We start from the raw sequence: 9,443 nt of genomic DNA, 5'->3' as shown, positions 1-9,443 counted from the left end.
TTTCCCAGGCAACACAGCCGTCCTCCTACAGGAAGAGCGATGAGGAAGGAACTACAAGTCGGCTAATGGACAATCGTCCATTAACCTCTCGTTGTCCAAATTTAACTACATTACCCCACAAAATAATCCATCTCATGATCTCATTGTATAGAATGGTCAACTGTGTTCATTACAAAGACAGATTCTCAGGGCTCTGTTACAGAAACCATATTGAGAATGATGTAGTGATAGTGATAAGAACTGTGGGAGTCCAGTAACGATCAGATAATCTTCTCTTCAGACACAGATTATCCCCCTAGAGAAAATGTAGAGACAGATAAGAAGAAGGAGGAGGAAGATATAACCACATTCAGCCTACAAGTTAAAAAATGAAGTCATTAAAAGCTTCTGCGGGGGAGACTGGGTTTATTGATAAAGAATTAATCGTCAAAAGATATGGAAAAGGGAAAAAACATAGAATGTGATATGAAAATGAACCCATTCAGTCTACTCATTAATGCTCAATAAACTCTAGGCTGACTTCATCTGGCCCTATTATGCATTTTCGGTGCAAATGAGAAAAAAAATCATTAAAAATTATATACGAACACATACACACATATAAATGAGTGCAGGGGCGTACAAAATCATGGGGGCCCATAGCAGGCCACCCAAATGAGCACCCTACAAAATAAATAATAATATTCAGCATGGTCATAGAAAAGCAAATAAGTATTGAACATGTCACTAATTTTCTAACTTAATACTGTATATTTCTAAAGGTACAAATTTCTCACCAGATGTTGGTAACAACCCATCCAATCCACACAAGCAAAGAAATTAAACCATAGATGTCAATAAATTTAGTGATGTGTAATAATGAAAAGTGACACAGGAAAAAAGTATTGAACTTGCTTACTGAAATGTATTTAATACTTTGTACAAAAGCCTTTGCTGGTGATGATAACTTCAAGATGCCTCCGGTATGGAGAAACTAGTTGTATGCATTGCTCATGTGTCATTTTGGTCCATTCTTCTACACAAACACTCTTCAAATGTTGAACCTTCCATGAGCTCCTTCTATGAACTTTGAGCTTTAGTTACTTCCAGAAATTTTATATCGGATTCAGGTCAGGTGATTGGCTTGGTCATTCTAGCAGTTTTATTTTCTTTCCTAAAACCAATTTGATTTCCTTGGATGTGTTTTTGTGATCATTGTCTTGCTGAAATGTCCACCCTCGTTTCATCTTCCTCAACAAAAGTGAGTACAACCCAAGTGACAATGGACAAATTGGGCCTAAAGTGTCAATATTTTGTGTCCACCTTTATTTTCAAGCAGTACCATAACTCTCTTGGGCATTGAGTTCACTAGATCATCACAGGAGCCGCTGGATCCTCTTCCATTATCCATGATGACATCACGGAGCTGATGGATGTTAAAGACCTTGCGCTCCTCCACCTCCGTTTGAGGAGGCCCCACAGATGCTCAGTAGGGTTTAGTTCTGGAGACAAGCTAGTGTGTTGCCCTGGCCGGGCCAGGTAGTCACAAATAGGCCCCTGCACAACACCTTTCCCACACAGGTGACAGCAGCCAACCATAAAACCCTAGTCACCCTCCTCAGGGCTAGATGGACACACAAGGGGGCGGAACCAGGCAGTTGGAAGATGCCCACCAAGGAGTCTAGACAGCCCAGGGCAGGAAAACAAGGAGTTCAGTCCAGAATAGTTTTAGAGTTCAGTGAGAGTGGAGGTCAGGCCTGTGTGTCAGGCCTGAAGCAAACTGACAGGTGCCAGGGTAGGAGCCCTGGTGCCTTTGGCTAGGAGGCAGAAGGCGGTCTCCGATTGCATGGGGCCGGAAAACAGCTTGGTGGAACCGAGGTGGACCGGGACAGAGTAGTGGCCCGCTGGAACCGACCAGGGAAACCGACTCGGAAACCGGAGCACACAGGGGGTGTCGCTGGCCCATGGGATCTCTGATCCCTGGTGGTGGCCTTTTATCCCCCTTGGTGGGCTGTTGTCTTCTATCGGGACTTTGGGTGGGACAGGACCTCTAGTCCTGGCCTCAATCAGTTAATTAACCAGTTCCAGTCACTTCTGAACCTAACTTCAGGGTCTGAGTGCGGGCAAGGGCTCCTTAGGCCACATCCAGCCGGGAGCGGACTCCTGAAGTTGAAATCACAGGCAGTCCACCATTACACAAAGGTGCAGGAGAAAGACAGAGACCACCAGCCGGGTGGGGGACCAGAACGCAGCCGACTGCGGGCACCGACCACCATCACCTTGGTTTACCAGAGACTCGTGTGTTTCCTTCACAAGTGAGTACACGAGTACCCTGCGGTCATCCATCTCCCAGCACCAACCAAGAACCCAACGGGTCCCGGGGCCACCATCCCTGCCCACGGAGGGGTTAACAACTTGCTGCACAACATCTCCCCCGGGTGCCCCATAAGTGCAGCGGTGGTGTCCAAACTCACCACATACCGTGGGTGGCGTCACGAACCTAGTACGGCCCAGTCCGTATATATACGTCCTACATCCACCATCCCCAAACCCTTTTCATTCGGAGTGTCCGCTGGATCCCCCGGGTCCGGAGACCCTTGAGCCACCCACTGGAAGGCCCGGACCCGAGCAGCGGCAGGCTGCCGGCACGGGGGCGGCACACCCCGAAACTTGGCGTCACGAACAGAATACTTACCCATCCACTTACCTTGTGGAAGTGCGCCTTGTATTGAAGTCAGCGGTGATCCGTTGCAAAATTTCCAGAAACCGCCATCTTGCCGCCATCTTTTGGCGTGAAGATTCCAGAGTCTCCTTCTCCGAGAAAAGGGCACGAAAGCCGAAGCCCCGCCCCCTGGGAACACGGCCGGAAAGCAAGGCCGGAAGTCGCAAAACGAAACTTACCGGCTTGAAAGAGGAGTGCCAAGAAAAGACCAAGGGGGACGGGTGAAGATTCTGCGACATGTGACCGAGCAGATAAAGGGCAGGGACTCCAGGACCCTGCCACCCCTCTGGTTCCTGGACCCCATGAGAGCAACATGGCCGACCCGTCCAACAAGCCCAGAGTACAGGAGCTCGTGCCCGGAACAGCGGCATGGGTTGAAGCCCAGACCGCACGGATGTGTCGCCAGATCCAGGCGCAGGCGCGCTTTATTCTGGAGCGGTGGACGGCCGAGATGGAGGAGCTGGCTGCGGCAGTGCGGGCACGTGAAGTGGAGGCAACCTTAGAGGAGCGGGTAAGCGACCCACGCCCCTATGTCCACCAGAGACCGGCCGATCAGGCTGAGGGACCCGGTCTGCCCCTGCCCTCCATACTGCCTCCCTCGCCGCCCATACCGGTTGCTGCTGACGCCCCACTTGGTCCGCTGCCACCAACACCGGCAGCGGAGTCCGTCCCACCGGCCCTCGAGGACCAGCCCGAAAAAGCCGCCAGCAGTCAGCCCGTCACCGCCCCGGCATCGACCCCGGTTCCACATACCACCAGCGTCCGGAAGGTGCCCCGTCTTGCTCTGGACCCGCCACCGATCTCGGAGGAGGCCGAGCCCGAGACGACAAAGGCCCCCAGCAGTCCGCCCGGCCACGGCAGAGGTGGCCCCTGACCGGAAGCCGGCGGGACAAGAAACGTTGGCCGCTCCCAGACTACCGGTCTCGGCTGAGGTGCAGCGGAAATGTGCCTGCGGGTCAGCCGTACAAGCCACGTCACAGCGGGGCCCTCTACTGCCGAAGGTGCAGGTCGTAGCCGGCACGGAGGTGCTCTGGCTGGGCTCGGCTCCCGCTCAGGTCACTCTGGAGCAGGCCGCAGACGCTCCATATTGGGAGCGGCAGCAGCGCCAGCTGGGCCGAGAAATTGCGGCCCGTGAGAAAATAAAAGCGGAAGTCCTATCCCGAGCCATCCAGGAGAAGGACAATCTTAGAAACGCCACCTACAAAGTGAGGGGCCCGACACATGAAGGCCAAGTCCAGCACTTTGACCCCCGAAGAGGATGGGGTTTCTTCTTTGAGCCGGGCATGGAGGACGAAAAATTTGTGTCCCGGAGGGATGTATACCCGCACCTGCCCGTCGGCCATCCCGACCGGGATCTGGAGCCCTGAGAGCTGGTGACCTACACACGGCTACACACGGCACTGTGGCGAGAGGGGGTGGTTTGCCCTGGATGTAAGAAGAAGGGTGACCATGGGAGCCCAGCTACACGTTCGCCCCTCTCCACCATCCTCCGGTCCTGAGTTTGATTCAGAATGTTAAAGAGGTAGTGGTTCCCGGCTACCTTTCTGCAAAGTCCCCGTTGGGACCCTGTTGATGTTCCCGTTTCAATACCTTTACAAAAAGACATGGCTGAGAACTTGCAGGCCAAACCAAAAACTATTGGGTCTTGTAAATAGCCCCAGACCACCCTTTTCATCATGCCACAGTCTCCGGAGAGGTTGGTTGGAGGAAGGGCTTGCGGCAGAGTAGGCCGAGGTCCCGTCACCATGGCAACCGGTGACTACCCTCCGGGTCAGGGGTCCCCTGGACGTGGGGCCTCTGAGAGAGACTGCCGGGTAAAGAACTTATTACCTGTCCCGTGTGGGCACTACCTGGACCCGAACCCGATTCCTGGACTGGGGAAAAGGGCTGTGCACCAGTGCTTAGTGGTGGCACCAGGGCTAGGTTTGTTTGGGTGGGCTAAGGTGAAAAGGACATGGTCCCATCCCGTCCCGGTTAATAAAAATGTTATGCAACATTTAAGTAAAATGCCTCCCGTTAAGGGAAGAAACCAAAATCTTCATGAATTTAAATATGTTATTATGCTTGTAAATGTTTATCTCCTTTTATCTTTTTCAGTTAAACAAAATAAAACGGTGGTGGTCGGACAGCCCGCGGACGGTTTGTGTTTAACCAAGGGGGAGTGTGACGCCCTGGCCGGACCAGGTAGTCACAAATAGGCCCCTGCACAACACCTTTCCCTCACAGGTGACATCAGCCAACCTTAAAACCCTAGTCACCCCCCTCAGGGATAGATGAACACACCAGGGGGCGGAACCAGGTGGTTGGAAGACACCCACCAAGGACTCTAGACAGCCCGGGGCGGGAAAACAAGGAGTTCAGTTCAGAACAGTTTTAGAGTTCAGTGAGAGTGGAGGTCAGGCCTGTGTGTCAGGCCTGAAGCAAACTGACAGTTGCCAGGGTAGGAGCCTTGTTGCCTTTGGCTAGGAGTCAGACGGCGGTCTCTGTCTGCAGGAGACGGCTCGGTGGCACCAAGGTGGACCGGGACATGGTAGTGGCCCGCCGGTATCGACCCGGGGAACCGACTCGGAAAGTGGAGCACACAGGGGGGTACTCAGACCCTGAAGCTAGGTCCAGAAGCGACTGGAACTGGTAAATTAACTGATTGAGGCCAAGACTAGAGGTCCTGTCCCACCCAAAGTCCCGATAGAAGACAACAGCCCACCGAGGGGGATAAAAGGCCACCGCCAGGGCTCAGAGATCCCATAGGCCACCGTCTGCGGGCAAGGGCTCCTTAGGCCACATCCAGCCGGGAGCGGACTCCTGAAGTTGAAAGCACAGGCAGTCCACCATTACACAAAGGTGCAGGAGAAAGACAGAGACCTCCAGCCGGCTGGGGGTCCATAACGCAGCCGGCTGCGGGCACCGACCACCATCACCTTGGTTTACCAGAGACTCGTGTGTTTCCTTCACTAGTGAGTACACCAGTATCCTGCGGTCACCCATCTCCCTGCACCAACCAAGCACCCAAAGGGTCCCAGGGCCACCATCCCTGCCCACGGAGGGGGTTAACAACTTGCTGCACAACATCTCCCCCGGGTGCCCCGTAACTGCAGCGGTGGTGTCCAAACTCACCACATACCGTGGGTGGCATCACGAACCTACTATGGCCCAGCCCATACATATACGTCCTACATACACCATCCCCAAATCCTTTTCATTCGGACTGTCCACGGGATCCCCCGGGTCCAGAGACCCTCGAGCCACCCACCGGAAGGCCCGAACCCGAACAGCGGCAGGCTGCCGGCACGGGGGCGGCACACAATGCCAGTCTAGCACCTTTACCCTCTATTTATTTAGCAAGGTAGTGACCGTTTTGGAGGTATATTTGGGGTTGTTATCATGTTGGAATAATGCCCTGCAGCCCAGTATCTGAAGGGAGAGGATCATGCTTTTCTTCAGTATGTCATAGTATATGTTGACATTCATGGTTCCTTCAATGAACTGTAGTTCCTCACAGCCAGTAGCTCTCATGTAGTCTCAAACCATGACACTCCTACCACCCTGCTTGACTGTAGGGAAGACACACTTTGTTTTGTACTCTTCACTTGGTTACCGCAACATATACTCGGCACCATCTGAACCAAATAAGTATATCTTAGCCTCATCAGACCACAGGCACGTGGACGTATTCAGAAGCAAGTGCAATTGAAGCCCTGATTGCCACCACTTCCGGGTCAGGTTGACTTCAAAAACGTAATCAGTTCAGTTGAGCTGAAGACACCAAAGATTTATTGTAATTAGGGAAGGGAGGCAGAAATTTGAGGAACAAGTATGGGGAGAGAGAGGGGGGGAATGTGTATGGACGCAGTATGGGGAAAGAGGGTGGACGGAATGTATACGGACACAGTATGGGGAGAGATGGTGTGGGGAATGTATGCAGACACAGTATAGGGAGAGAGGGTGGGTGCAGTGTATACAGATACAGTATGGTGAGTGAGAGGGGATTTGAGAACTATATGGGGAACGAGAGGGAAAATTTGTGGACAGTATGGGGAGCAAGGGGGCAGGATGAGTGTGAACACAGTATAAGGAATAAGGAGGGAATGTACTGTATGCGGACACAGCGTGAAAAGTGGGGGGAAATTTATGCGGGCAAAGTATGAAGAATGAGGGGGCCAATGTATGAAGACACAGTTTGTGGAGTGAGGAGGGGAATGTATGCGGCACAATATGGACACAGTATGTCCTAAAGCGGCTTTTTTTTTGCTTCTTTTCTAACATCCTTTGGCTGCTGTTTTTTTTTTTTTAAACTGAAATTGTATTAAGTACTAGTCAGCAACCTCCTAGCAGTAGCGGCCCCAAAATGGTTAGATTACCTTTTTTAACCTTTCAGTGTCTTTGAAAACCCAAAGCTGTTAAGCTCAAAAGTCTGAACATATGAGCAGCAAGTGCAAGTGCAGGTATTTAAACCATACAGTATCATGGCCTCCACAGTCCACCATTCACCATGATATTCCCAACAGCCCCCACTCAGTATGGTGGTCCAAACCGCCCAACGCTCAACTCAGTATCAGTAGGTTGGCCCCCATGGCTACTGACATGCGCTGTTCCAGAAGGGATGGAGCATTGCCCCCCCCTCCCCCCGGGGCATTTGCGGAGGCCCTCATGACACTTGATTGGTAGGGAGGTCAAGGTGTCATGAGGGGAGGGGGAGAGTGAGCCCGTTTTTTGAAATATAACAATGACCATGGGGGAGGAGCGGCACATTTCCCGCTTTTGGGGACAAAAGTGACAGTCCCTGTACCCCTACCTGCCATGGAATCGGTGGATCAGCTCCTGGAGCGGCTTAGAGCGGCGGCCGGCGATCATTCCCCTGGGTGGCTGCAGGATACCGTGGCAGGGATCATCAGCAGGAGGCTGGAGGCGGCAGGGTCTTTCCCCCTGCAGGAGCGGCGCTCCCGTAGGTCTAAACCGCCGCAGCGGTTTTCTCCTGACCTGCCTCTCCTGGCCCAGCGTCGCTGCAGAAGCCCCTGCAGGCCGGGCGCCGCGAGCAAAGAAGTACAGTGCGCCCCGGCCTGGGAGGAATTCTACTGTGCGGCTGGGCCCAGCGGCGGTCAGCAGGCCTCTGCTGGAGCTGGAGGCAGGGTCTGCTACCGCCCGGTCAGCGGTGGATGTCGGCGCTGCGGCGGGGCGTGTGGGCGATGTGCCTGCCCTGCGCCCTGAGCCTTGTCAGCAGGAGAGACTGGAGGAGCGGGCGGGTCCCAGCAGAGGGGGTGGAGCACGGATGCTGGGATCTGTGGTGCACCGGGCCTGGAGTGCAGGGCCTACAGCAGCAGAGGCCCGGATTGAAGACGGGGCCCCCTGGAGGAGCACTGGGGAGCTGCACTGGCAGGGTGTGGAGGAACGCAGGCAGCTCTCTGGGGCGGACGGCTAGCAGGACGGACGTCAGGCCCATATTACAGGGTCGGAGGCGTCTTCCGGCCTTGCGGCTGCAAGGGCCAACAGCGGGGAATCCGGTGGGAGGAGCCAAGAAGCTGCGGATCGTGTGGATGGACGTCAGGAATCAGGCGGTCCGGCTGGCGGGGCCTCTTCCCTAGTGCAGCCCGGTGAGTATGCTTCTGTGTCGTGTCTGTCTCCTCAGCTAAACCGGGATCGGAACGAAAGGGGAGAGGTAGATCAGATGGGGTTAAGTCCAGGGGTACCGTTTGGTGTTGGAGGGTATTCGTCGGGGGGTGGGGAGCTGGGAGAGCTGTTAGGTTGCGTGCGTTCGTTGCTGGAGCAAATTGGGGGGCCAAGGGAACCCCCGGCGCCTGTGGGGGCGTGGGTTAATCCGCCTATTCTGGGGGTTAGTGAGTCCGTGGTTGCAGGTATTTCTTCCCCGGTTTCGCTGTCGGTCCAGACGGAAAAGACTAAGGGGGACAGGATTCATTTAGATGATAGGGCGCGTGGGGAGGTTTATGTATGCTTTGAGGGCCCCTTAGGTTCGCACCTTAAGAAGGAGGTGAGGGAAAAGATCTGGAAGGACGAATATGTCGAGATCTTTTCCCTCCTTACTTTGGCAAAATTTAATTTGGATAAAGGGAAAAAGGAGGATAGTAAAAAAGAGGATGAGGAAAAGCGGCAGTGGCGCTTGATCCCTCAGACGTTTACTAATTGGTTGGAAGCCTTCGCTATTTTGGTGAGTGTGATAGGCGAAAAGGCGCCGGAGAATTGTTCTCATCTATTTTGTTATATGGATTCGATATGTGAGGCCTACAGGGTGTACGGGGGGCAGACGTGGCTTCGGTATGACGAACAATTTCGTCAGAGGAAGGCCGTACGCCCATCTATACGATGGGATCAAAAAGATATAGGGTTATGGTTGCGGGTCATGGCACCGGCTAGGTATGGCCAGCCCTTTCAAGGCGGGGCCGGGACTTCCGGCCAGTCGGGAAATCAAGAAACCAGTGGTCAGCAGGGTCAGGCGGGATCGCAGAAGCCAGGTATATGCTGGCAATTCAACGACGGGCAGTGTAAGTTTGGGGCCACGTGCCGTTTTAAGCACCTATGCACCCATTGTAATGGGACATCCCACGGAGCGTCTAAATGCTAACCCAAGCCCGGCGGCTCTCATACCCAAGGGTCTGACACCAGTGAAGTTAGTCGCGATGCTTCCGTACCTAAATAGGTACCTGGATCGGGAAAAGGCGGAAGTGTTGCGGTTGGGTTTTGGGGAGGGTTTCAGGATTCCTGCCCCCGTTTTTGACATTCCGGGGGCAAC

This window comes from Anomaloglossus baeobatrachus, chromosome 4 (genome assembly GCF_048569485.1).
Source record: "Anomaloglossus baeobatrachus isolate aAnoBae1 chromosome 4, aAnoBae1.hap1, whole genome shotgun sequence".
Classification (NCBI taxonomy): domain Eukaryota; kingdom Metazoa; phylum Chordata; class Amphibia; order Anura; family Aromobatidae; genus Anomaloglossus; species Anomaloglossus baeobatrachus.
This window is presented reverse-complemented; position numbering follows the sequence as displayed.